Genomic DNA, 9,250 nt, shown 5'->3' with positions numbered 1-9,250 from the left:
AAGCTATATTTCAAGAAATCAAAAATGAAAACTGTGCAAATAAAGTAAATTGACTCAGCTTTTTGAGGAGAAGATACCAACATTTCTCAACCCAGAGGGCAGTTACTGTTACTTTCAGATAATATGGCAAAGACAGTTAATACAAAACCTTCTCTTAAGAACCTGATTCATTCCTTCCACCAAGTACACACAGCATCCATGGAAGGAGTAGTCTTAACTTTATACCATTATAGTAGTGAGACACAGGTGTAAGAAATATGTGTGACATGGTTTAATTCACATCACCTGCTCTGGAAGTCCTTCTTTCTCTGTAGAGACCTCACACAGAGCTCTTGTTGTTGTTGTTTGTCCTTTGTTCTCAGAGAAGATCAATGACATAATGAGCATGATGTCTTGACCTGCTTCAGTTGGATCTGAGTGAGGCAGAGCTGTGAAAAGTTGTCAGCTTACCTATCTCCTCCAGAGTCATCAGAGTCCAGTGGCAAGATAAAGGTCAAGATGACTGTTGATGGTCCCTCCTCATCTGTAAAATGAAATGGAGAAGGAAATGGCAAACCACTCTAGTATTTTTACCAAGAAAACCCCAAATGGGGTCACAAAGAGTTGGACATGACTGAACAATAACAATTGCCTCTCACCACCATTTTGCATCTTCCTCTCTGCTGTCAAGTTGATCTTAAAGTTTAGGTCTGACCATGTCACCTTCTCCCATTCAATAAATTTTATTGGCATCTGATCACTTCTGGCATCAGATATAAAATCTTCTGTTTGGCATTTAAAGCCCTTCATCACCTGGCTCCCTTCTACTTTTCCAGTTTTCTTACTTACTGTCCCTGCTGACCTCCATACTCTGTGACACTGGCTTCCTTGCTTGTCTAAGACATAGATAGATAGATAAAGAAATATATCTATATCTTGTTTTTACATAAGCTATTTGCATGTTGAGAGCAGAGACTGTTTTTTGCCTTTTTTTTGTATCCCCAGCACTTAGCAAAGTGCCTATCACACAGAAGGTACTTAATAAATGCTTGTTGACTGACTAAGCTACTTTTTTAGTCCCTCCATTTTATTACCCTTCATTCACTCTTTGTTCCCATGAAACTGCCCTTATAGCTATTCCAAGTATACAACATCCCATCTTCTGTAGCTTTGCCTTCTTATAGGCAATCTCCCATACCTGGAATGCACTGACTCCCTTTTCACCTTTGCCTCCAAGAATTCCTAGCTTACTTCAGAACACAACTTAGGTGCTACCTCTTGGACTTTGCTAATTTCTCTCATTGTTAATGTTCTTTTCCTCTTAAATTTCTTTCTATTTATTTTGGGTACCTGTTGTATCCTTCTGGTAGGATGTAAGTTCACTGAAGGCAGGGGTAATTTTTTGTTGTTATTGTTGTTGTTGTTTTGTATCCCACAGTGTCTTGTACATAGTTGAGTTGGTGTTTTGGTAGGTATTTGTTGAATTGATGTCCTGGCTTTGCCACCTATTAGTTTTATGATCCTGAGTGAGTTATTTTAACTCTATGAGCTTCAGTTGCCTTATCTGTAAAATGGGTGCAAAAGTACTTATATTCCTTTCCTCACAGGGTTATGTGAAGGAAAAGCTTTGCCATAGAAATGTGAATTGTTAGTAGTATTATGATTGAAAGGATACTTGCTTCATCACTGACTATGACCTTCAGGTGACAACTTCTGGGGGCAAGTTCCTCATCTAAATGGCATAGTGTAGAGGAGCAAAGCCAGACCTAACAAGAGCTGGTCCTTTTCCAAACTATGTGATAAGATTGTGCAGAGCAGCTGGCCCTGGCAGAACTTGCTCTAAAATCAATTACAACTGACCTCTGTGTAGCACTTCACAATTACCAAAAGTTTTTAAATTACATCCATTTTTTTCACTTGATGACCTACTATGTGAGTCAGCTAGTGAAAATAATACCACTTATACTGAAGAGACAGCAGAGTAGAGTGGAAATGGTGCCAGATTTAAACTCAAGTAAAGGATTCAGATTCTCATTCTGACACTAACTGTGTGAATGTGGCTGAGTCTCTCAGACTCGGTTTTCTTATTTGTGAAAGGCAGAAAACAATTCTTTCATTACTTATCTCATGGGTCTATATGGCTTGTTAAACTGTAACGCTATGGAAGTGAGTTTTGTGGATTACCAATTACAGAATTTCTGAGCTTGAGGGAATCTCAGAGGTCATCTGGTCTAACTCATTCCTTTTACAGAGGAAGAAACTGAGGCCCAGAGTCATGGAGTGATTTGCTTCAGGTTATAGTTAGGGGTTTAGCTAGGCATTAGAACTAGGTCTTCCGATTCCCAATCCAACTATCTCTTCCCCTAGAATGAGGCAGCTTTATCAGGCCTAAATTTAAAGAAGTGGACCCCATCAACTTTATTATGCTAATTTCAAGTTCTTCTTTCAACTACTACCTAGAGAAAGAGGTCATCATTTGCCACCTGAATTGTTTTCATACACTCTTTAAATCTAAGTTTTGATCTCTTTTGTATTTGATGCTATTTTTTCCCTCTCTATTGCCAAAACAACAGACTCATACTTTCTAGTTAATTCTGTGGCTAGAATAATTTCGTGGGAAAGACAGATTCACAACATATTTTTTACCACAGTAACTACCTGCTTGTAGAGGTACAGGATGTTGCTGGAATAACAAGTGAATGCCCTTGTGTTTCAATGAAAATTCACATTCAACAAACATTTATTAAGCATTTTTCTGTTTTCAGAGAACTCAGGTTATTTAAAGTTTAACATGACTAATATGAAACTACGTTTTACATGATTGCACATATATAATCAATATCAAGTTGCTTGCCTTCTCAAAGAGAGGGGAGGGTCGGGAGGGTGGAAGAGAATTTGGAAGTCAAAATTTTAAAAAATGAATGTTAAAATTTTTTTACATGTAATTGGGAAATATTTAACAAAATAAAAAATATTAAAAAGAAAAAGAAAAGAAGTTTAAAAAAGAAAAAGTACCTGCTCATAGTTTATTATTGAGTAAGAGGACGAGACACTAAAATACAAAACTATAGTACATAATATAAGATAACTGCATTAGAGAGTTCCAAAAACTGCTATGTCAACTCCAAGGGAAAAAGTAATTACTGATAATGAGGTTCAGGGAAGGATTAATAAAGAAAGTGGCATGTGAATTGAGTTTTAAAGGATGCTTAAGAATTAGCAGGCAAAACAAGTACATCTGATAAAGGCCTCATTTCTCAAACACATTGAGAACTAAGTCAAATTTATAAAAATACAAGTCATTCTCCAATTTATAAATGATCAAAGGATATGAACAGGCAGTTTTCAAAGATATCAAAGAAACCAAAGTTATCTCTAGTCATATAAAAATGCTCTAAATCATTATTGATTAGAGAAATGCAAATTAAAACAAACTCTGAGGCACCACCTCAAACCTATCAGATTGGCTAATATTACAAAAAAGGAAAATGATGGATGTTGGAGGGGATGTGGGAAAACTGAGACACTAATGCCACTGCTGGTGGAGCTATGAACTGATCCAACCATTCTTTTTTTTTTCTTTTAATATAAACAAGATGATCTATTTAGGAACCATTCAGTCTGAAAAGCAAGTTCTCTCCCTGCTGATTCTGAAAACCATCTGATGGAACTGAAATGCTGAGCTTCATGCTCCTACCTCTTTCGAGATGCATTTGTCCATTGTACTAAACACAGACATACTGTTTGCATTCCAGATAAATAGATTTGATGGCAAGTCTCATTCTTTAGAATGATTCTTACTAGGAGATAAATCAATATTTAATATCCCCTCTAACATTGCCCATAGATAATTTTGCACCTTTTCTTCATTCCATTAAGTTACCTTTAAAAAAAATTTATATAGGCTTTCAGAAATGACTTCTGAAAAACCAGTGGTCAGAAGCTGCCTGCAATTCATTAATGCAGACAGAGGGTATTTGGATCTCACCACATTGTGCTGATCAATAAATCCATCTACATTTAGCTAATTGTCAATCCTCAGCTAATTCTTTTTTTATTAATTTATTTTGATTTATCAACAATCACTTCCATAAGCTTTTGAGTTTTAAATTTTTCTCCCCCCCCTCCCCAAGAGGTCACGCAATCTGATGTAGGCTATACACATACATTCCTATTAAACATATTTTCACATTAGTGATGCTGCAAGGAAGAATTAGAACCAATAGGAGGAGAAAACAAAACAAAACAAGAAAAAAATAGTAAACAGTATGCTTCGATCTGCATTCAAACTCCATAGTTCTTTCTTTGGATATGTGATCTAACTATTCTGGAGGGCAATTTGGAACTATGAATATAAAACTGTGCATACCCTTTTATCCAGCAATACCACTACTAGGTCTATATCCCAAAAACATTTTAAAAAATAGAAAAGGACCTATTTGTACAAAATTATTTATAGTAGCTCTTTTTGTGGTGGCTAAGAATTGGAAATCGAAGGGATGCCTATCAATTGGGGAATGGCTAAACAAGCTGTGGCATATGATTGTGATGGAATATTATTGTGCTATAAGAAATGACAAACAGGACGATTTTAGAAAAACGTGGAAAGACTCACATGAACTGAGGCAAAGTGAAGTGAACAGAACCAGAAGAACATTATACACAGTAACAGCAATACCGTTCGATGAAGAACTGTGAATGACTTAGCTATTCTCAGTAATACATTGATCCAAGACAATCCCAAAGGACTAATGAAACATACTATCTGCCTCCAGAGAAAAAACTGATGTTGTTTGAATACAAATTGAAGCACGCTATTTTTCACTTTCTTTCTTTCATTCTTATTCTTTTATTCAAGTCTTCTTGAAAAAAAATAACTAATATGGAAATGTTTACATGATTGCACATGTATAACCCATATCTATATAATAATATATAATTTTAAAATCTGTGTACTATCTCAGGGAGGTAGGAAAAGAGGGAGAAATAGAATTTGAAATTCAAAACTTTTAAAAAATGTCAAGAATTTGTTTTAATATGTAATTGGGGAAAATTTTATACATATATTACACATACACACACACATACGAATTAGCAGGCAAAGGTGGGGAGGGAAGACATTCTAGGTGTCACCTACACAAAACAGCTTATCCATAAATTCACTGCGATTAGGGTTCAAATAGATGTGATGTTAAACTATCTCATCTGTCTCATTTTCCCCTACTCATTTTGAAATTGGAAACTTCTTTTTAAAACTTTTATTGATATCTTTTATTTTTATATCACCAACATTTACTAACCCATTCCTCCTTTTCATCCCCCTTCTACTTCTCCCAGAGAACCTTTCTTGCTATTGAAGAATTTGAAAAAAAATCAGCAAAATTGACCAACATATTAACCAAGTCTGACATTACATTTAATATTCTGAACCAATAATCCCCTGTTTCTGCACAGAAGCGAAGAAGGTACATTCTCATGTCTCTTTGGGGTCAAGCTTGATCATTATAACTTCATTGCATTTGGTTTGGATTTTGTAGTTGTTCTTTCCACTTATTTTGTTCTAGTTGTTGTGTATAATGTTTACCTGGTTCTGCTCACTTCACTTTGTATCAGTTCAGATATCTTCTCTTCTTTCTGTTTGTTATGTTCATTGTTCCTTACAATATTACAATTCTACAATATTTGTTATATTCATTGTTTCTTTGTTTTTTTTTGGGGGGGGGGGTTAGGCAAGAGGGTTAAGTGACTTGCCCAGGGTCACGCAGCTAGGAAGTGTTATGTGTCCAAGGCTGGATTTGAAGTCAGGTCCTCCTGACTCCAGGGCTGGTGCTCTATCCACTGCGCCACCTAGCTGCCCCCTGTATTCATTATTTCTTACAATGCAGTAGTACTCGAAATTTTCCATTCATGTGACACAACTTCTTTAGCCATTGATGGGCATCTATGTTTTCCATTTTGTCCACTGGCACTTTGTGCTTATATGCCATTTACGATTTGTGTAACCTTGGGGAAGTCAATTAGTTTTCTCATCTGTTAAATGAAGAGGTTGTACTATGACTGCTGAGGTTCAGGACCAACATTGTAAGATTTCTAGGGCCTTCTAGCTCTAATATGCTATGATTCTTTGAGATTTCCTGATGACTTAAACATGGACCAAAAAAATGGTAGGCTCTGGGCAAGCTAATCTAAGCTCCAAATACAACTTGGCATCTTGATTGAATTGTTAAGAATTCCTTTGTGCAGGGCTACTTCTAATATAAAGTTATATTGTAGTTAAGTGTTAATACTGAATGAGAAATACTTTATAGCATGCTTTCCTCTACTCTTAAACATTCCTGGATCCTCATTATACCTTATTTTCACAAAATAATCACTCTTTTTATTGATATGGACTTTTGTTTTCCTCATTTGGAGATTTCCAGCTATTTTAATTTTGTACTTGGAGAGTATAATGGGGAAAACACTGAAAGGGGAGTCAGAAGATCTGAATTTAAATCCCCATTACTTAATAATCATGTGATTATTGGAAATGCCATAGGCTTTCAGTTTCCTCAGATAAAAAATGAAACAGTTGGATTAGATGATCTTTGAGGTCCCTTAAAGATATAACATTCTGTATTTGTTACAATTAAGCAATAAAACTAAGTATCATACAGAAAAGTGATTTATTTATTCATTTAGCCTCTTGGTAGACAAGAACCCAGAACTTTCACTTTTATCCAGTTAATATACAGTTTGAAGAGAATGAAAAACAGGGTGAAAGGGTTAAGATATCTGATTTCTTGTTGGAAGAAGAGATATGGAGACAGTGAGGTGGGGTGATTGGTTGAAAGGGATTGAGAAACAATCAGGAGTCACTCAGGAAAGAAGGAAAAGGGTTATTTCTGTGTCATTCTTTAAGTTGGGTGACTCTTGGCAGGGGAGTAATCTTGTTACTTCTCTAAACTCAGGTGATTTTAAGACTTAACTTCACAAAAATGGTGGATAAAGGCAAAATGGTGTCATTAATGCTATTTTAATTATACATTTCCTCCTTTGATCACGAGGTTCTCAGGGAGGCAGGGACCCTGGTCACAGTTCCAGGGTGGAAAGGGTGCTTGTGGTCGCTCACAGATCAGAATACAGAACAGAAGAGTAGTAAACACACATTTCCCTAGATCATACCACTTTGGAAGAACCTAAAACTTACAGGTACCCAGGATTACCTCTAAAAATAGCTGCACAAAAAACCTAAAGCTTGGGACAGTGCCCTCTCCACTCCAGAAGCACAGCCCCACTTTAGTACAGAGTTAAAAGCCAAGAAATAGACTGGAAAAATGAGCAAACAGCAGAAAAAGATTCTGACTATAGAAAGTTACTATGGTGACAAGGAAGATCAAAACACAAATTTAGAAGAAGACAACAATCAAAACTCCTACATACAAAGCCTCAAAGTAAAATATGAATTGGCCTCAGGTCATGGAAGAACAAAAGAAGACTTTAAAAATTAAGTAAGAGAGGTAGAGGAAAAATTGGGAAGAGAATTGAGAGTGATGCAAGAAAATTATGAAAAAAAGAGCCAACAGCTTGGTAAAGGAGACCAAAAATACTGAAGAAAGTAACACCATAAAAAATAGAAGAGGCTACATGGTAAAAGAGGCACAAAAATCCAATAAAGAGAAGAATGCCTTGAAAAGCAGAATTGGTCAAATAGAAAAAGAGGTACACAAATTCCCTGAAGAAAAGAACTCCTTAAAAAGTAGAATTGACCAAATGGAAAAGGAAGTACAAAAGTTTACTGAAGAAAATAATTCCTTAAAAATTAGAATTGGGCCTCCCATTGATTCTAATTGTTCTTTACAGCATGACTAATGTGAAAATATGTTTAATATGAACATATATGTACAGCCTATATCAGATTGCATGCTGTCTTGGGGAGGTGGGAGGGGAGGGAAGTGGAGAAAATTTAAAACTCAAAAGCTTATGGAAGTGAATGTTGAAAACTAAAAATAATTAATTTTAAAAAATAAGAATTGGGCAAGTAGAAGCTAATGACTTTATGAGATATCAAGAAACAATAAAACAAAATCAAAAGTGAATAAAAAATGAAAATGTGAAATATCTCATTGGAAAAACAGCTGACCTAGAAAATAGACCCAGGAAAGATAATTTAAGAATTATTGGACTACCTGAAAGCTATGATCAAAAAAAGAACCTAGACATCATCTTTCAAGAAATCATCAGGGAAAACTGCTCTGATACTCTAGAGCCAGAAGGTAAAACAGAGAACTCAAAATCAAAACTTTCAGGTATATTACAGCCAAATTCCAGAACTCCCAGGTCAAGGAGAAAATATTGCAAGCAGCTAAAAATAAACAATTCAAGTATTGTGGAGCCACAGCCAGGATAACATAAGATTTAGCAGTTTGGAATATGATATTCTGGAGGGCAAAGGAGTTAAAACTCATACCACTGCTGCCACTCACCCTTCTCCTCCTCATGCTGATTGAGACTGTGTGGCCTTCCTTCAAATCCTGCTTATTTTTTTCTACAGTTTCAGGCCAAGTGCCCTTTCTTTCTACAGTAAAAGCATTCCCCTGCTTCCCTTTTAGGTTTCTGAGTGTCACTGGGACTAGCAGGGGCCACCATAGTGGGTTTTGATTCATTAGCTTTCCCTTGCTACTTGTAAACAGAGGTGGCAGGTCCCTGCAATTCATGGATATCCTTTCCACGCCACCTAAGGCATGGCTTTAAGTAGTCCCTGATGTCTGGAAAAATCGGGATTATAAATGCATTATGGATTATATGGGCATCTCTTGGATTTAGAGGATCTAGATCCATAAAGCATCTAGCAGTCTTATATAGACTTTCAAAAAATTGAATTGGAGATTCATCCATATCTTGGGTGGTGTCTTAGAACTTATTCCAATTTTCGGGCCTTTTAGCACACTTCCATTTCCTTAATTAAATGTTCTCTAGTCTGCTTCAACCTAATGCACTCAGCGGGGGCATTTGGGTTCCACTGAGGATCCTGGGGGTGAGGGGCAATTTGTTTGGTTGCCTTGTTGTGGGCCTCCAGGAGGAGGTAAATGGTTAGCAGTTTCAATGATAGCTATTCTTTCCCCTGAGGAAAAGAATGTGTCCAATATGTTAGTCATATTCCCCCAAGTGGGATTGTGACCTCATATTATTGCCTGACACTGCCTAATAACTGTCCCTGAATCCTCAGCAAATTGGGGTATCTTAGTGAGAGAGAGAGAGAGAGAGAGAGAGAGAGAGAGAGAGAGAGAGA

Source organism: Vombatus ursinus, unplaced genomic scaffold (genome assembly GCF_900497805.2).
Source record: "Vombatus ursinus unplaced genomic scaffold, bare-nosed wombat genome assembly UNPS02014770.1, whole genome shotgun sequence".
In the NCBI taxonomy this organism is placed as follows: domain Eukaryota; kingdom Metazoa; phylum Chordata; class Mammalia; order Diprotodontia; family Vombatidae; genus Vombatus; species Vombatus ursinus.
The sequence above is the reverse complement of the archived record's forward strand: the minus strand, read 5'-3'. Positions refer to the sequence as shown.